General features: G+C 40.0%; 1 protein-coding gene across 7 annotated transcripts in view; it reads right to left on the bottom strand.

Annotated features, from left to right (window-relative positions):
- CTNND1 (catenin delta 1) overlaps positions 1 to 19836 on the bottom strand; it is a 49384-nt gene extending 29548 nt beyond the window's left edge. For 6 of the 7 annotated variants that reach the window (XM_037039935.1, XM_037039931.1, XM_037039932.1 and 3 more), the window contains exon 1: positions 19597 to 19836. The gene's annotated coding sequence lies outside the window, so the exon portion shown is untranslated. Of the gene's footprint in view, positions 1 to 18999; positions 19109 to 19596 lie in introns of all 7 variants that reach the window. The other variant, XM_037039930.1, reaches the window with a different exon arrangement.
- Positions 19837 to 20459: the final 623 nt, after the last annotated feature.

Raw genomic sequence — 20459 nt, forward strand, 5'->3', positions numbered from 1 at the left:
AAGTTCTTGATTCCTTATTTGAGGCCTTGTGGGTTATTACCAAGGAGAAAGTTAAGGTGAACAGAACTAACAATTACTGAATGTTTTACATTTATTATCTTGGCGATCCTTACCACTACCTTATGGAAGTTTTACTGCAAACCAGACAACAGGTTCTAGGTGAAAAAATTACCCACAATCTCAGTGAATAGCAAATTTTAAATTTAATCCCAGATCTATGCCATTCAAAAGTCTGTGTTCTTTTTCTCCTGCATGCTTTCAAGTCCAAAAAATACAAGTCCAGTATAAGATGGATAGTCCAGCCCCTCTCCCCTACAACCCTTGTCAGCATTTTCCCCCAGTATCACAGGAAAAAGGGAAAAGAAAGTTTCCATTTATCTTCAGGTTAAAGGGTCGTCCAGCCCTGGCTAGTGTGGCTCCGTGGACTGAGTGCCAGCCTAAGAACCAAAAGGTCACTGGTTAGATTTCCAATCAAGGCACATGCCTGGGTTGTGGGCCAGGTCCCCAGTTCGGGGAATGCAAGAGGCAAATACATCAATGTTTCTCTCCCTCTCTCCCTCCCTTCCCCTCTCTCTAAATCAATAAATAAAATCTTTTAAAAAAAGGTTCATCCGTATGTTTACATAAAAGACAAGTGGGAGAACAAAAATAAATGGGAGGAAAAAGAAAGCATACTTGGGGGAAGAGAATGAAGGCAAGCTACAGTATACTGCCTCATAACTCAGATACTTAAGGAAAGATCCTTCTTCATGCTATACACATCAAATATAAATATAAATACACACACATGCACACAATAGACCAAAATCTGCAAACCACTCACTGACTTTTTTTAAAAGACTTTATTTTTAGAGATTGGAAAGGAGGGAGAAAGGGAAAGAAACACCAATGAGTAGTTGCCTCTCGCTCGTCCCGTACTGGGGACCTGGCCTGCAACCCAGGCATGTGCCCTGATAGGGANTCTCTCTAAATCAATAAATAAAATCTTTAAAAAAAAAGGTTCATCCGTATGTTTATGTTTACATAAAAGACAAGTGGGAGAACAAAAATAAATGGGAGGAAAAAGAAAGCATACTTGGGGGAAGAGAATGAAGGCAAGCTACAGTATACTGCCTCATAACTCAGATACTTAAGGAAAGATCTTTCTTCATGCTATACACATCAAATATAAATATAAATACACACACATGCACACAATAGACCAAAATCTGCAAACCACTCACTGACTTTTTTTAAAAGACTTTATTTTTAGAGATTGGAAAGGAGGGAGAAAGGGAAAGAAACACCAATGAGTAGTTGCCTCTCGCTCGTCCCGTACTGGGGACCTGGCCTGCAACCCAGGCATGTGCCCTGATAGGGAATCAAACCAGCAAGCAACCCTTTGATTCTCAGGCCAGCTCTCAACTCACTGAGCCACACCAACCAGGGCTTAACTGACTTTGGTAGCTAAGAGTCAGGAAGGTCTTATGAGTCCAAGCCAACACAACTCCTTTCCAGGTTTGCCACTTAATACTTTCAAATGAATTATACTTGCCCTCACTTAAAAAAAAATACCATCAAAGAATTCCCAATGTAAAGGGGAGGATGCATATAAGCGAACCTTGCTATTCCCCTAAGACTAGATTTTTCTGAGAATAGCTGGTTTTATTCTTTTTTTTGAGAGAATCTTTTTTTGTTTGTTTATTTAAGGTTTTATTTCTTTATCTTTAGAGGGGAAGGGAAGGAGAGAAGGAGAGAAACATCGATGTATGGTTGCCTCTCATGAGTCCCCTGCTGGGAACTGGCCTGCAACCCAGGCATGTGCCCTGACTGGGAATTGAACCGCGATCGTGTGGGTTCGCAGGCCCGCGCTCAATCTACTGAGCTACACCAGCCAGGGCTGGTTTTATTCTTAACAAGTCATAGGTCCTATGTGTCTACTACAAGGCTCAGCATTCAAGCAATGACAATGGTAAAAATTTAGTCTCCTATGTAAGAATACCAAACAAAAATAGTTAAATTGAATCAAATAGCCAGAAGGACCAAACAGTTGGACAGTACCAAACAGACAGCAGGGCAAAAAGTACTTGCCAATAGCACAGTCCCTAGAATGAGTTGTTCTGCTGTGAAGTGGCTGTAGAAGTGTAATTTGGAATTACAGTTCTTACCAATTAAGAATATAGACTTTGGAATCAAACTGACTGGATTCAAATCCCAGCCTCATTGCTTCTTACCTATATGACTTTGGGCGAAGTACCACAATCTCTCTACAAACTCGTTTCCTTTTTTGTAAAACGGAAGAAATAAAATACACAGGGTGGCTATCAGAATTAAATGAGACAAACCACATAAAGTGCAAGAAAAATGTCTTGACACACAGAAAGCTATTGTTACTAATACAAATACTACTAGAAATAGCAACACAAGGGACTAGAGGTTTGGTGTTGTTGGTAGGGCTTTTGAATAAACCACACATGTTTCCACACGTTACCTTGTCCCATCTACAGTAGCCCTGTAAACTACAGGAATTCTTTACATTCTCGAAGGGAAAAACAATATCCAATTCCAGACTAGGGTCAAAAGACTTGGAGTTCTTCAAGTCCTCACTCTACCAAAAACTTGTTGTAAGATCTTAGAGAAGTTATAACCCCTGTAAGCTTCAATTTCTACAACTTTTCAGAGTTTAGATATAATAGGCTAATATATGTAAAACTTTAGCCTGGGCAGACTCTGAACCTCAATCCTACCTCCATGCAATTCAGTTAAGTATATGCAAAGGCATGACCAGAATTAGGCAAGCAACCTCTGCAGAAAAAAAGGAAAATTATTTGTTGTGAAAATTCTAAACCCCCAAAATAGTCTTTGGGTTTGTTAGGAAAGAAATTTTAGCTTCTGTAGCCAGCCCCCAAATCAGTTTTTTCTTTCTTCCCACTTACTCATTATGAAATCAAAACCAGTGTTACAAAGAAATGTTCTCCCTCTACAAGCAATGATGAGCAAAACTCCTCTTCCATGTCATCCCAGCCATTTTAAATGGCTTCTTGTTAAAGCACACCGAGCCCCCTCCTATTGAAGAATACTGACCAATAAAATATAGCACCTATATCACTATTGAACTGTATTACAAACATTCAAGCCAAGAAAGGCAGGTCTTCTAGATACCTAAAAGGTATTCATTTGCCATAACTGGCATTTGCCCCCAAATTCAAAGCAATTGCTTCACTTGTTCATCCATGCAGAGAAAATTGCCATTTTATTTTTAAAATAAAAGAAGATATCCTGTCAATAGTTTTTCCATGGATTCTTATCATAAACAGTGTTTATTACCAGAGGTCCAAAGCCTAGGTAACACCCCTACCACCATCACCTGGTGTTCCACCATCGGAAGCTCAGACACTTCTAGTATTTCTCCCTTGGCTGGGAAGTCTCACTCCTGCACTAAAGCCTAAGAACCTGACATGATCTGCATGAAGGCAAAAGAGAACTCGGTTCACTTCACAATCTCATCTCAACTGAGCACTTTCAGAGTTACTAAACCAATATCCCAAAAAAGGCTTTGTTTAGGTGTTAGCAATCTCTGTACTTCCCTGTGGATCTTTTATGCCAGGCCCTCCTCTCCCCCTTCTCCCAGTCAACGAAAAGGTTGACTGAAGGATTTTTCACGCTTACAAAGATCTCACTGTGCCCACCACAAATCTCTTTGATGAATTAAGGAAGTCTGGCAAAGAGTCATATATTCTATCTGACTGGAGTTTCAAAGAAAAGGAAGAAAATAAATACATAAAAGTTTTTAAAATACTCTTGCTAAAAAAGCAGTTGACCTGGCCCAAAGTTACCTGTCAGGATTTAAAACTTTATTGTGACTTTAAAAGGGAAGGAAAAAAAAAAACAAAACAAAACACCTCCTCCATCTTAATCTTAAATACAGAAACCAGATGGAACATTTTTCTTACTCTCTTTGCCCTCCCAAGTATCCTGGGGACCCCCCAAACGGTAACATACTAAAATGGCTAAATACTGGACTGGTTTTGAAGCAAAGGAAGGGTGTGGCTCTCAACTAGTGAGGGGGACCAGGACTGAAAGGGTGCGTGAAGAAACAAAACCTGCTTCTCTCTAGAGCATGTATGACACACACACAGGACTGGTCTAACAAGTCCTTCTGATCTCTCAGGCCAGGCCTCCTCCTTCTCCTCCCCCAGCACCCAGAGCCTCTCCGAGGCCCTCCACTGGGACAGATTATACAAAATTTTCTCTCAATCCTGAGAGTCTGAGACACACTAAGTCACTTACCTGCATCCCTGCCGCAACCCTGCCAAGAGTGCCTCGCTTAGCCTTATAAGGAGAAAGCAAAGCTTTAGGAGAGGCCGAAAAGAAAACAAAGGTAAGAGGGAGGGGCAAAAACAGAGGGAGGTGTCAGACTGGAGGAAGGGGAGAGACCACTTGCCTTTCCCCTTCCTACAAAAAGGGGAAAAAGAGGGAGTCAGGTATACAATGGACAATAAGAAAAAGTCTAATCCAAATAGAAAGGTATTTATTTAACTTTTGTACCATAAAAGAGAAATCCTAAAATTAACTAGAATACCTTACCCTTCTTTACCCTAGGGGAGAAAAAAATTTTCTTAGGATTTACTAGAGATTACCCAACTGAGCTCACATTCTTCTTTTTAGAGAGGCAGCTTCTCACCAACCCCCTTACTTTCTGTCAATGGCATTCCCACCATCTCTTTCCCACTGTTTGAAGATCACTTGGAAAAATTGGAAGTATGTAACTGAGTCATATTTACACAATCCTGCTTCCTCAAACCTCTTTAAAAAGAGCAAAAAGACATCCCTCACAGCCCTGGCCAGGTAGCTCAATTGATTAGAGCATCACCTCAATACACCGAAGCTGCAGGTCCAATCCCCATAGAACACATACGAGAAGCAACCGATGAAGGCACAAATAAGTGGAACAACAAAATCAATGTTCCTCTCCCCTCTTCTTCTCTAGAATTAATAAATAATTTTTTTTTAAAAAAGACACCTCTTCCAACAAGTTTAGAATACAGCTCCCTTCTGAGACAAGCAACAAAGATAGAGAAGGTGTGAGTCTATGAGGAAATCAGAGCAAATGTGAAGGTCCTATTTCATCTACAGGATAGAAAGCTAAAGGAAATGTTTCGCCCCATGTAAAAGGAAATCATACAAAGGAAGGAAAGCTGTGAGTTGTTAATTAATTATTCATCTCCCCCTATAAATTATCACATAATCTTATAAACAACCTCTTAAGTTAATATTGGCCCCTTTTAATTTTTTTTATTTGCCCCTTTCTAAACCACATATCTGATACATAGTTTAAAACTCGGGGGTGTCAAACTCATTTTCACCAGGGAGGCAACATCAGCCCCGCCATTGCCTTCAAAGGGCCAAATGTAATTTCAACTTCTTAACAGTTAAGGAGTAGTTACATTTACACAGTCCTAAAATTATTTTGGCCCTTTGAAGGCAACCGAAAGGCTCCTGATTCGGCCCCCGGTGAAAATGAGTTTGACATCCCTGAATTGTATCAGAAGCATCCAGTACTGTGCCAACACCATATACTAGTTAAGTGTTGGAAAAGCATCTGTTTCACTCCAAGTCCATGTTTCATCTACTGGAGAGAATGAAAGGAGTATGTTTTACTCCAAGTCCTTGCTTCTTGTGGTTAAGAGTCATTCTAACACCAATCGAGTTAACCAAAAGTAAACTTGGGAAAGGAGAAGAGGGAGGTGAGAAAGGGTGAGGCAGAGGCAGCTAAACCTTTGGTCTTCCTTTGGTCTTCTTAAAGAACATGATCTTTTTCAATTCTGGGGAAGAAGAACTTGCGATCTACATCAGATTTCGCACTTTATAAGGAACAAGAACTAAGGAGGGATGGTACGAGAGACAAAAGTAGTACTACTTTGTATAAAATCACTTAACTTTTCACTAGAAGGGCTGTTCTAGAAATCTAGTTGCGTGCCACATTCTCTAATCACCCCCACCTCAAGAAAGAAAATCTAATCACAAATATCTCTACTCTCATATTTAATATGACATCTCACTAAACCAAACTCAGAGATCAGAGTTGGGGTGGAAAACAGAAGGAACTAGAAGCAGGAAAGATTGTGCTAGCCAGCATCAGAACAGAGGGGAGGAATTGTTCTAGAGGTATGTTAGCAATCTGCCTCTAGGGCAGCTGTCCTTCCCAGAAATGAAAGGCTGGTTTGTGTGTGTGTGTGCTCAGGGGCTAGCCAGCTTGGCAAGAAGTTTAAGGACTCAGCCACCCAATCCACAAAGTGAGAAGAGATGCCCATTTCACAGCTGGAATGGAGGGCAGGGAAAAGACAAAACAATGGGGTTGTGGGGGGCGGAACAGAGAAGTGCTACAGGTGCTATTTCAGTCTAGACAAAGGAGTGGGGGGGATTCCAGAAAAACTACCAACCATTCATTCCCTAGTTATGTGCAAACAGCGACTTGCCAGTACCTCTAAATACTTAAATCAGAGAACGGGTAGGTTTTCTCCAGCTCTGGATGTAATAGAGTGCTAATGCAAAGGATGATACCTAAAATGTAGAGCCTCAGTAATGCCTTTCAGACCCAACGAGGTATCTGCAATATATAGTCTTTAAAGTTATATAAATTAACATCTATCTCCTTCTAGAATTCCTTTTGTTAATTAATTCCTAGAGGTCTGTAAATAATAGTAATACACATAAAATTCAGGGAGATCCCCAATGCTAAGAGATTGAGTTCATTTATATAACTCAGTGCTGAAATGCAAAATGCCATAGTCAGAATTCACACTCCCTAATCCCTCAGAGTAGCTAGATGCTCTGAGTCCCATTAGACACACAAAGGCTGCTCTCTTCTCAGTAGAGTCCTGCAGCAGAGCTGCTCTCCAGGGACAAAGAGATTTCACAGGAGAACCACAAAGACATCGCCCCTCTCCGTTTCCCCACTCCCAGCTTTCTCACTTCCTGTCACAGTAGCACCAGACCACAGTCTCCCAGAAACAAACAAATACAAAGTGCTGGATTCTGGGCTGCAGGCCAACCACATTCCAGAGCATCCTGTCTACCAATCACCAGCCAGAGCTCCCACTTTGCCCTGCTCAGTTCCTTATCATGTTCGGGAAAACAACCCTCTTCCCTACCCCAAGCCAACACTGCACAGGACAAAGCTCAAGCCTTTAAGAATCAGCAGAAAGATATTGTGTGTGGATCTAAGGGTTCGGAGGGGGTGAGGGGATTTTTCAGATTTCTATTTGGCAAGTTTCTTCACTCTGGAGGCACTGCACAGAGGATTTTTAAAACTACCACTGATAATACATATACTTAAGTCAGCTACATATATTGAATGCATCCCAAAGAAAGCTCCATCATGACAATCTGATCTCCAACCTGAATCAGTCAATGGAATATTCCCTCCTGGAGAACCACTTTAGGACAGAACCTCTGTCACCTTCTCCGTCACCCATTTCCACTGATTCCAAAGTCTTTCAAACACTTTTCCCCACAAGCATAAAGTTGGTTCCAAAGAGGCCCCACAGAGAGCAAACAAAGGCAGCAGACTCCACCCTACAAAGAGGCAGGATATAGGCACTAGCAGGTGCAGGGTGCAAAGTCCCCTACTCTGCTAGGGAGTAAGAGGAGAACCACTAGGAACTGCACAGTAGCTCTGGCAACAAAGAGGTCAAGACAACCACCCCAGCTTTTTTAAGCTCACCACTCCCCCACAATGGTCAAAAGCTGCAGATTTGGAACCTCGGAAAAGAAAGCCTCTCTTCCTAATAAGGGTTCTCAGCTGCTTCCAAGAATGGGATAAATAATACATTTTTTCCATTGTCTTGTACAAGCCCAACAGACCTTAGTCCTAAAACCCAGAAGCAAAGATGCAAACAGAAGTCAAGCATTGTTAGCCAGGGATTCTTGAAATCCAAAGTAACACTGTTTGCCCAAAGGGCTCAATTTTCCTTACATAAAGGTTCCACATAGTAGCACAAGGCTCAGCTCCAGAGAGTTCTCTGACCAGAGGGATATTCCAGGCAACTAACTAGTAATATGTTATTATCTTTTTTCCTCCCTTACTTTCTCCTAGACTCCTTCCCCCTTCTTGGATCTACCAGAAGTACTCTGAGCTAAACCCTGATTTAGACAGTACATGACCCAAAAGGAGCTGAGCTGAAACGGCACAACTTAGAAGAAGAAATTAGTACATGTCTGTATCTGACATAACTAGGTGAAAAGAGGCAGGGCTGGAATACACACAACATTCTAGGGCTAGACAGAAAATATTTAGTCACACTGTTTTAGAACCAAACTTCAGGAGAAGGACCTAGCCACTGCAAACTTCATCATTGCAGCACACAAAAACAGTTGAAGATCTCTTACGTAGCACTGAATCAGACTAACGCCATTTTTCTCTCAAGGCCAACTGAAAAATTAGTTATAATTATTAGTATTCTTATCAGATTCTCCCTCATTTATTGCCCAGGCCAAATAAATCAGTCAATTAAGTACCACAGTGAGAGTTGGATATAGAAAAGCAGACAAAAATAGTAGAGTCTAGTGGGAAAGCTTTCTAAGGTACTTAAAAAGACAGACGTACAAGACACACCCCAGAAGACAAAGAACTGGACACACCTAAATCAATGCTACTGCTCCAAAAGGATGCTTGATAGATTCTTGGTCTCAAAAGGAGAAGAAGAGACATAAAAGGGAGTGCTGACTCAGAAATATAGTCACCAGAGGGGAAGAGGGAGGAAAGGAGACCGGTATAGCCAACTGATTACAATTCAGCATGACGTCACCAGAGGTTCTGGTTCTAATTTTATCCCTAGGTGTTTGTAGACATATTTGGAAAACCCACCAAAGTACAATAATACTGAATGGGTAAAAAGAAAGTCAATGGAGGGCCCAAAGACTTAAGCTGAATACTCAATGGTTGGAAAAGCATGAATCGGTTTTGCTATCTAACTTCCCACATACCTCTTTCTCACCAAATCATACCCAAAGCTGAAAGAACTGAAGGAAGGGGAGGCAGAGAAATGGACGTGTTTGGGAAAGGTTTAGCTACATTCCAACTAGCCAACATCCCGCACAGATTTAAGAGTGCCTGAGAATCCAATCCCACTACATGACAGTTGCTGGGACTTGACTAACACACATCCAATCCCTCTGCCACCCACCATCCCCCACCCGCCACCTTCTGAAAAAGCCACACTCTGAAAAGAAGCATAATTGAGATAGCTTGATGAAGGCACCAGCTGTTTCCACCACTCTCCCTCCCCCCAACTCCAGAGAACACAGTTCAAACTCACATCAAACACTTAATACAATTGACAGGCCAGTAGGAAGGAGAAGCCTGGACTAAAATAGCAGGAAGAGTGCCAACTGGCCCCACTTAGAAGGAATGCTTTCTTGGCTCAATTTAAAAATAAGAAACCTTTGTCATCCACTCCCCTCTGCTCAATTATGTTCTCCTTTCCACAACCTACCCCTCAGTGTCAAAAGGATTTCAGTTCCTTCTCTACAACTCCTTGATCTATTTTCAAATGTCAGAAAATACAGGGGAGGTATAAGGCTGAATGTAAAATAATATCTGGTAGATTGGAAGGCTTCCTGGACTGTAAGGAAGACGGAAGCCCACACGGCATCCTTCTCTGCATTTCAAGTAAGGAAAGGAGAGAACATTATGTTTCCACACTAGTAACCCGATTTCTCAAGGCATGGGTGGCCATTAAAAGTATTAATGTGATCAGTCCCTCCCCCACCCATATTCTAAGTCAACCAGAGTTTGCCAAGGAGGAAGGGAAGGAAGCCAGCACTTCCTTTTCAGACAGGAAGTAACATTAGCCCTTCCTGCCCAGTTTTAAACAAATCGTCCGGTTGAGTTTCAATGTTAACATCCTCTCCTGAATTTTATTCCACAATTTCAAAATGGAGAGGGCAAGCCCTCTATAACATGCTAAGTGCTAGCATAACCCCCAAATCAGGTGGTGATCTGTGATTACAAAACAATACAGGATACCATGATAGAAAACTGGAAATTAGCCATCTGTTCACTATGTCCACTACCATGAGCCAGTCTTCCCTACTTCTCACACTAATTAAATGACCATCCACCTGAGAAACTACACAGACACGTAACTAAACTCAAACATTCAGGTTTTGTAGTCCTCAACTCTGAATGATCAGGTTCACCTGGAAAACTTAAAAAAAATCTCCTAAATCTACCTGTCCATCCCCCATACATCATTTTCTGAAGAGAATGCCTAGAAAATCATCTTTTTAAACTGTTATCAAAGTGACCCTGATGTAAATGTTGGGAACCACTGTATTGGCCTATGTCTGACAACCCTCTGACCACATTCCTCTTGCAAAAAGGACACTGGACCCTGACCAGTGCAGCTCCGTTGGTTGGGCATCATCCCACAGAGCAAAAGATTGCCGGTTCAATTCCCGGTCTGGGCATGTGCCTGGGTATTGAGTTCAATCCCCAGTTCAGGCGCATACCAAAGGCAACCTATCAATGCTTCTCTCTCACGTTGATGTTTCTCTCTTTCTTCTTCCCTCTCCCTCTCTCTAAAAATAAATTAAATCTTCTTTTTTAAAGGCAGTAGTTATAAAATACATTACTTAGGTCTGCTTTACTGTTCACCAGACAGCTCACATCATTATTCAATCTGAACGAGAGGCACTTTGGAAGCATGGATTTAAATATAAGGAGAGATGGAATGACACAATCCCAAATCTTTATACTCTAGACTCAGAACCTAGAAAGAATTGTCTCCCTTCCTTGGAATCCCGAGTTGCTACACAGGAGGACATCCTTATTTACAGTGCAGACTGGACAACAGGATTATTTTTAAAACGACTCAGTTAGGCTTTCCTGCAAGGAACAAAGAGCTACCCCACATTTTCAAAGACTGGTCCAGTACTCCATCCCAAAAGAAGTGCCAAAGTCCTAAATCCCTAAATAACTCTAGCCCAGTTGGCAAATATAATAGAAATAACCAAAATCTCTGAACCCAAGTGTTACCTCTGACACTTATCCAAGCAAGTCACTTTAAATTTTGGTTTGAGTAAGAGCAAGAGTAGCAAACTTTTCAGGAAGACCATAAAGAAAAATCTTTCCACAAGGTAGCATGTAGTCACTAAAGACTTTGAAAAGAAGAATGGCATTGGAAGAGATACCTTCAAGACAACTATAAACATCTATAAATGTTAAGGTAATACATATCAAGCAGTTATTTTATTTTTTTAAGATTTATTTATTTACCTTTCGGTATGGGAAGGGAGGGAGAAAGTGAGGGAAAGAAACACCAAGCCCTGGCTGGTGTAGCTCAGTGGATTGAGCACAGGCCTGCGAACCAGAGGATCACGGTTTGATTTCCCAGTCAGGGCACATGCCTGGGTTGCAGGCTGGTTCCCTACAGGCCAACTCCCAGCAGGGGATGCACAAAAGGCAACCATACATTGATGTACCTCTCCCTCTCTCCTTCCCCTCTAAAGATACATAAATAAATAAAATCTTTAAAAAAATTTTTTTAAAAAAGAAAAGAAACACCAGTGTGTGCTTGTCTCTCACACACCCCCCACTGGGGACCTGGCCAAAACCCAGGCATGTGCCCTGACTGGGAATCAAACCAGCAACCCTTTTGATTCTCTGGCCAGTGCTCAATTCACTGAGCCACACCGGCCTTGGCTCAAGCAGTTATTTTAAAGCAACTTCAAAATGTGAGGGAATCTATCATTGCCTAGAACATTTCCTATGAAAGATGATACAGTTACCTGACCAAAGGAAAAGGAAAAGGAAATGAAAAGGGGGGAAAAAGTTACATGACTGAAGTCATCTCCAAAGGATGACAGTAACAGGATGACAACTAGATAGGTATAGTTAAAAAGAAGAACAGAGGATAACCAAGTCAAGTTCCAGGGTTAAACTTCAAATGACAGACAGACAGACTCCTTCACTGAGGAACAGACTAGCTAAACGAGAAATCCAGAGAGGGGAAAGTAAGAATGGATGACTCAAGACATAAGTACTCTGTTCATCAAAAATCTTTACTTTTCCATATGGGGTTACCACAGAACATTACTAGTTGGTACCTCTTCCTCAATCCTACCAAAGTCGATGAAACCAAGTAGTTCAGCATATGCTTTAATAACCCTTACTGCTTAAATATGCACGTGTAAAAGGAAAGCAGATATACAGTTAATTATCAGGAATGATTATCTCCCCCAATGTGCAAGAGAGAAATATGGATACGGCGACCTATAAAGTAGTCCCCAAGAGCCATTAAATCCCAATGATTAGAGCTTTGGGGAACCAGAAATTTTTGTCAAATAAGCAAAGGAAAAGCAGCAGATAAGGCAAGCACAGTGTTTGGTCAAAAGCATATAAACCAAACCAACAAGTGTACTCAAAAGGAAACTACACCAGGTCTAGATTGTTACTTCTCCTGTTCAGAGAAGACTGACCATTGGAGAAGATAAAATACATTTCTCTAAGGAAGAAAATTTTGATCTCACTTCCCAAATACATACAAACTTATTCTAAGTAATTGCCCTACTATTACTCTCCAAGACAAGGGTCATTAACCTATGCAAAATCTGCTACTCTGCAAATTATTTGCTGACTATATTCACATGAACTTCCGCAGTGGAACAAAGATGGAGGCTAGGTCAGTTTAACTCCTTACAAATACACAAATTGTAAATAGCTATTGTCTAGGGGGTCTGAAGTGATGAGACAACTATCTTTGTACCGTATAGTAAATGACCTATATTACCCTCCCCTTCTCCCCAACACACACCTCCTGGACCTCTCTGAAAAAGTCCACTTCCCACATCTCTGTTGTTCACTGGTAACCACCAGGCTCGGGGCCTTTGTATTTTTTATTCACATCTACATGACTCCACCCTAATTTCTTTGAGGTCTCTCTCAAATATACCTTTAAGTGAAACCTTCCCTAACCACTCAATCAAAAAAAAAACCTCACTTCCCCTCTTTGCACTTATTCACCACCCTATATATTCTGCTTCATTTTTTCTCAATTGTATTATCATACTCTAACATATTATGTATTTATTGCTTATTTATTTATCCATCTCTTTTAACTAGAAAGTAAGTTCTGTGAGCTCTATTTGGTACATACTGTTTATTTCCAAAGCATGGCATACAGCAGACTCTCAAATTTCTTTTGAATGAATGAAAATTGTTTTTCAATGAAAACAAAAAGTTAAATTTTGGAAAAATAAATCAATTTTGCTTCATTTTTGCTTTTATACTTTTTTTACCATTGTTTTTCTTAGGCCCTTCAATTAGGGTCTCCTGTAGCCTCACCTGCAGGTTTGGCTGACCTTCAGGAGCGCAGACATTCAAACAGCCAACTCTGCCCTGATTTAACAAAGTAGTCCATGGAGAGAGAACAGCAGAAGGGTTATAGAACTCCCATTCCAACAAAGAAACAGTGGAAAGAAATCAGATTGGCACCAACTTCTCCTTTAAAATAGACTACTCTATTTTAAAAGTGTGCTGAATATACACCAGCTACTTTATTTCAATGAGATTTAGTTCACTTGCAATGAACTGTAGGTGCTTTGATAAAGGTATTGAAAAGTTGACCTAGTTTCTATAACAATGTCCTGTGTCCAAAACCATCAGAATATATTTTGGTTTCTTAAAATATATGCTCCCTAAAACAAAAATCTTTCCACTCCACAAACAGAACTTTCAATGTGCTGCTGTACTGCAATATAGAACAGCATGGGAAACACACACAAAACTAATATTTATTGTGGGAAAAGAAAATTTCATTTGTTCTACTGTTAAATGAACCAAAATGAGTAATTAATTAGCAAATGTGGATGAGATCTGAAAATCAAACAGATCGAAATCTGAATTACTAGAAGAGATCAATTTTCTTGGATCACAACAATTCATCCTAATTTAGATCTAACTGAAATAAACCAGAAGTGGTATCCCAACACTTGCACCTTTAGCATATGAGTACAATTTATTCTATAACAAAAATCAGAAACTTTTTCCATATTGTTAGTGAGGCAAAGCAACAGTCACAAGACCAACAACCTAAAGGGAAAAAAAGATAGGGCAGGCAAAGGGAGAGCAGAAAAGCAAACAAAAACAGAAAACATAAACTCAATAGAGAGAATATGTGGGTTTTAAAATGTGGAGACCTGGGTGAGGGAGTTATGACAGGAAGCTATGAAGCACCAACAGAAATCAGTTTAAATACCATTCGAAACACTAATTTCATGAATTACTTAGTATACAGGAGAGGAAAATAAGAAGGGAAACTGTAGGCTGGAAGAAACCTAGAAGTTTCCAAGCAAGGGTGCATCTAACACATCTGTATTTCCCAAAGGTCATGTTTGGCTTTTCCATACAGAAGAACAGACCTCTTTCTTAGAAGCACACTTCTCACAGGAAGCACTGATGAACTCAAAATTTCTATGTCTCAGTTTTGCAAATGTCCACAAACAAGGACTGAAACAGAGAATGTTTCCTGAACATAAAAGAGGAAGGCTTATTTCAAGAAAAGGAATAGTGAAAATCTGCCTTCATTTCTGTATAACTGTTTCCTATAGAACCACTCATAATGGAATGTTATCCTACAAAATCCTGATTGGACGAGTGAGACTTCAAAGTAAAAAATCTGGTTCAAAGTCGGGAGTAATAAACCTAAACTAAGCTTTTTCAATCAATTCTCTGCCCAAATTAAAGTTTACCCTGGGATGCTGGAGTTCTGTCTCTTATATACACAAAAAGATGAGAGAAACTTGTATTGCTTTTTCTTTCCTAAAGCATCCAAGCCTCTCAAAAAATTACTGTAAGATACTACTCAAGCTTTGCGCCCTATTTCTCTTTCCCCACTTATACCTCACTCTACTTTATTAAAGGTTATCCATCCATTCCCACAGCACCTTTTTGGGGGGTAGCCACACCCACGCAACTCCCCAAATTTACCTATTACTAAAGATACTTTTTTCCCCATTAAAAAAATAGTTAGGTTATCCATCCAGGAAGCCCATTTTATTCTATCAAATACTTGTCACAACAATCCTGTGAGATGGTTAAAATTATTGTCTTCATTTTACAGACAAGGAGACTAAGGCCTAGAGCAATTAAACAATTTACCCAAGGTTACACAGCCAGTAAGTGGCAGAGCAAGATTTGAACACGGGCAGTCTCACTCCAGTATCCATGTTCTTAACCATTATACTCTGCTTCCTTGCCTCTCCACATTTATGGAACTCTCAGATTGGAAAGTTCCTGTTCGGTCAGCATACTGATCAAAAAATAAAGAACAAAGCATCTGTGAAAAATGTTAACAACTGGTGTCTATGTGAATAAAGGGTATATAGGAGTTATGTGCTAATCTTGCAACTTTCCTGTAAGTTTGAAATTCTTTTCAAAATAAAAAGTTAAAAGTTGCTTTTATCATTATACAATGAGACATGTTTTGTGAAAGTCGTGACCAAACTACTTGCTGGCCAGCAACAGCAGCTTTAGAAAAGAAAACTCTGGATCCTTAGTGTCCCCACTACATGCCTGATCTAAACTGCCCACACCATTGGAGTCAGACTTAAGCACTCACTGGAGAAGTGGCCCTAAAACTGGGAAACACTGTACCTGAACCAGAACTGTAAAAGTGAGCCGTGTTCTCAATGATTAATATTTTATAGTCAACAACAAGCAATTCCAAGTTGAATTAGGGAGGAAAATTACTTCCAAAAGTACATTATACAATGTGAATAAATACAAATTAATCAATACTCTTCTTTCTCCCCTTGTTAGTTGTAACCAGAACAGCTGTTTTTCTGTCCGTACAATTTCCCTGCCAGGCTATGTCATTGTTCTCTACTGGAAACCTTGAAGGCAGCTGCATTTAGGCAGAGTAATCCTTTCAGCTCCTAATGGCATTTAACCCCTTTTGAGAGGGAAGAGAACATGAAATCACATACTGATTACCTATAATTCATTCCTTTAGGCAAGTTTCTTGTTATTATTATTCTAAATTATCCATGAAAATGTGGGTTCTTAAACTCATACAACTTCCCAATACACTTTGTGAACAAAATCTCCTGAAGGTTCATGGTGGAAGCAGTGACAAAAAATAATGATGTCCAAGCACACTTCTGTTCAAACACTGATGTTCAAACTATTATCCCAAGGTTTTTATGTCTTTATTAACAAGTATAAAAACCATTCACTTCTGACATGGCTCAAAGCAAGACTTCCCTGGTGCAGCCCTAAAATGTTCTGGATAACAAGTTCCTCTCCCCTAGTTCCTCTCCACTCAGTGGTTGAAGTTAACAGCTGCCTGTGTTATGAAACAAACTGATGAGGACCCTTACCTTTTTTATACTGTTCTTCGAAATGCTTGCCCAGAAAATAAATAGGATTAAAGACAAACTAAAATTTTCAATTTTCAATATTTCAAGAAACTTTACTTCAAAGTGTGTCAAAATTTGCTTCAAGTGTCAAAGGTGGAAACTATAGACTACAGTAGAAGTTTCAAAATTACATTTCAGTTTTATTTAATCTAGGTGGTACTGCTCCCATCTCAGCTTCCTTCAGCCTCCCCCAGAAAGGTCCCTCAATCATTCCATCAGGTGCCATATTTAAACAAGGCTTACTAAGAGAGTTGCAAAAAGAGAATACAGAAATTAGTTCACAGTCTAGAGGGGAAGACAAAAATAAATAATTTTAATACATGTGATAAACATTTGAACTCCCTGTTATAACCCTCTGCCCTGCAAATTGGCAATATCATTTTAAACCACATGCCTGAAAATTCTCTGGAAGAAGTAATTTCACTGATAATCAAAAGCAAGGACTGACCCTCTGCAAGATGAAACACCCTTCTTTCTAGCAAGGGCTTATTTTAGTTCTGGCTCTTTTTTCTATTCTCCCTGGGAAATGGAAGTGTATTAGTGATTAAGCCTGTAGACTTTGTAGAAAGTCAGCCCAGTGTTTAATTCTGGCCTTGGCCACTTATAGGCAGTGAGATTTTTCAACAAACCTCAGCTTCTCTGAAGCTCAAATTCCTTTAAAAAAAAAAAAAAAAACAGTTGTTGTGGGAAATTAAGTAGCATACCGAGGGGAAAAAAAGAGAGGAAGGGGCTGGCAGTTAGTAACAGAACCATCAGGTACCAAAATAGAAAGCAATAAATTACACAGAGTTAATCATTGTGCTATTCATTTGAATACTGATGTTTGCTTAATTTATTTGCATCCATCCATAGAGAGCAACTACCTCATAAATCTAAGGGTGAATTTCAATCACTGAAAGCTTTTTCTTTTCAGATTTCCAACAGTCTCGATTTTTATGCTAGCTGAAAGAGCACGTTCTGCCCCTCTTGACTCTCCATAACTGAAAACCCTAAGAAAAGCACTGGAACCCTAACCACCCACAAGAGAGCCCCTACCTGGAACACCGACCATACCTTAGTCATATAACAAAGAAACCAACAGTATATGGGAGTCAAACAAGGAGAGAAAAATCTGCACAACTTATACTTACTTGTCATTTTTTATCCTAAAACCAAAATGAGAAGTAAAACAAAAATTAAGAGATTTACTTATATGCACCCCTTATATTTCCTGAACTAGAAGAACTAGCAGAGGTGAGGGAGGTAAAAGACAATCCTCCATTTGATCATCCGAAAGGCTCTACAGTACATACCAGTCAAAACAATGCCTCAGTTCGGGGAAACAGTCCTGGACTAAGATGCTCGCTGCAGCTACACAAAGCCCAGTGTTTAAATCTGGACCCAACTCACCACCATCCAGTCGTCCAGAACCTATTTTCAAACTGCCTTTGTACTCCTTCCGATTCCCTCATCCCTCCCCCTAAAGGTTGAATGGAAAACCGACACTCTGGCAGCAAAATGACCAACCCTTCAAAGATGCACCAAGAAACCTCCCTAGGCTGGAGTCAAGACAGAAAGAACACTTGAAAGAAAAATTGGAAAATATTAAATAAGAACTATCGCTCAACAGACTGTAGTACGCATTGTCTTTTTTCTTTTTAACTGCACTTGCTATAATTATGAGATCCAGACATTAAAAATCTTACTGCAGCCCTTGCACAGATTGTATTAAAAGGAGAAACAAAGTTGTTTCCTATGAAGCCACTACCTCGCAAGAATGAAATCATCCTGCAAGACGAATACTCGCAGTTCTAGAGAAGAAATACAAGGAAGTGTTCTAGTCTGAAAAGAATTGAGTGCAGGAAGCACAAAGTCAGAGATAACAGACACATATCTCGTTAAAGCTAATAAGCAGCTTACATATTAAGGCCCATCTTGTTACAAGTAAGGCAGCATCTAATCCAGCTACAATTTTCAGACTGATTCCCATTTTCAAATGGCGAAGGAAGAGAACACCAGTTTTCAACTACTGATGAAGTTGGCTATGTAATTACCTAGAATCAGTATTTCTGCAAGAATGTATTTGCAAGAACAACACAGATCTTAAGATTAAATGTAAGATAATGAAAGCACAGTCATGGGCCTTCACGTCTTACAGATTTCTGATTTCACGGCAAACAAAAACCTCACCTCCAAAAAAGAACTTTCAGTTTGGTTTAAAATAAGAATTCCCCTTGTGCTTTCTCAAATGCATTCTGAACACTAAAGTTTGTATAAGTGTTTTCTCTCAGCCTAACCTTATTTAATCCATGGCCCTTTAAGATAATACAAAACTGCAATTTTTTCCAGGTGTGTTGCCACTTTACTCAGGTGAACTAAACAGCATGATTAGAATTTCCTTATCCCTTTCATAAACCAAACATTATCGTATTTACAGACTGAACATACCACAACTCCAGAAATCTTTGCCATCAAAGGTAGTTTTGGAAGAAAAGGAGATTACAATTCAGCTAACATGGACCCATCTGTTTTCTTTTATAAGGCAAAGCAGGGAGGCAACGTCTAGCAGGAGAGTCAGGCTCCCACCCACCACACCTGGAAAGTAAAAGAGGGACCCACCCAGGAATAGCAGGGCTGAAAGCCTTCTGGGCGGTTCAAACTCTCTAGGGGGAAGAAAACACCACCGTTTAAGCTGCAAAGCTCCCTGCAACTTCCCACTTCCACAAATCTAACGATAAAAGGAGGGATAAAAGTTTCGAAACACATTAAGAACCATATGTATAACCAGCTTCCCACCCGGGCAAATTCCTTTCCCAACCCGCACACAACATGCCAAAAAAAAACCCAACCTTTGGTTTGGGCTTTGAAAATACAAGTTTGTTTGTTTAATCCACAAAAAAAGTATAAAATCAAAGAACATTCCAAAACGTAAATTTATGGAATTGCTCTTACCCCTCTAAATCTATTCATCTCCCTCTATTAGAGAGATCTAGAAGTTTGTTTCTGAGTCTTGAATATTTTACCTTTTTTTTAATACAATAAAATCCCCTGAAGTAAGTAGAAAGGAAAATTAGTAATTTCTTAAAAGTCACCCGTCAGTACAGCAGTCTCTCTCATTTTTAAATTCCCTCTGGTCACCTTACCGTAAGACAAAAATTCGACTTGGCTTATCCTCCTTTACCCGTCTGAATACACATTTTTTAAAAAGGCACACACCTCAAATGTGGACTTGTAAAAACCAGTCCTTTAAGAAAGAAACCCAAGGCTTCGTCAATGTGTTGAGAAAGACAAATCCAGCAAGGCAGTTGATTTTTTCACCACCTCTTCCTCCTTTCAGGATCTTTCCTGGTCTTCTTTCTCTCTCTCCCTCTTTTTTTTCTCTCAGATCCAACACCTAAAATGGAAGTTGCACCCAGCCAAAGGCTAGGGAGCCTGGGTGGTGACAAACTGATCTGGCAGCCCTACCCCCTCGCTTTCCTAAGTGATGTCAGTCCCTGAGAACTTCCAATAGGAGCCAGGCATAAATCAGGGAGCTCATTTTATCCAATAGGAAACTTTATTATAGGAAATTAAAAAAAAAAGGAAGAGAGGAGGAGAGAGACAGGGGGAAGTTTTATATATATATTTATATTTAAAGTGGAGACGATACAATCTCTGAGGAATTACTGCAGAGCTCCAGGGGGCCCAAAGGAACAGGGCTTTTCAGAGTGACATGCCGAAGAGTCGGCCCTCTTGACGGTGGGGTTCTTGTTTCTCTCCTTTTCTTTCCAGGTGGGGAAAGAGAAAAGAACTAATTTTATTTGCCTACTGCTATTTGGTGTGTTGCTTTCTACCCCAAAGCATTTTCCCAAAGGAAGATAGGAAGGGAGGAAAAGAGAAATCCTAAAAATAGGACTATTATGTGTCGATAGGGATGACAGAGTATATCATTGTTTTGGTTTAACTGCATTCAGGCTAATTAAAAAAAATAAATGTACTTAACAGTTCTTAGTGTCTACACTTTCAATAAGAAGGAAGCTGAATCCACTGGGCTGTTGAGGAAAATCACTGTCCTTCCATTTGTCCCCAATTAAAGTAAT

The sequence above is a fragment of the Sturnira hondurensis genome, unplaced genomic scaffold (assembly GCF_014824575.4).
Source record: "Sturnira hondurensis isolate 20B ecotype Veracruz unplaced genomic scaffold, ASM1482457v3 Scaffold0002101, whole genome shotgun sequence".
Classification (NCBI taxonomy): Eukaryota; Metazoa; Chordata; class Mammalia; order Chiroptera; family Phyllostomidae; genus Sturnira; species Sturnira hondurensis.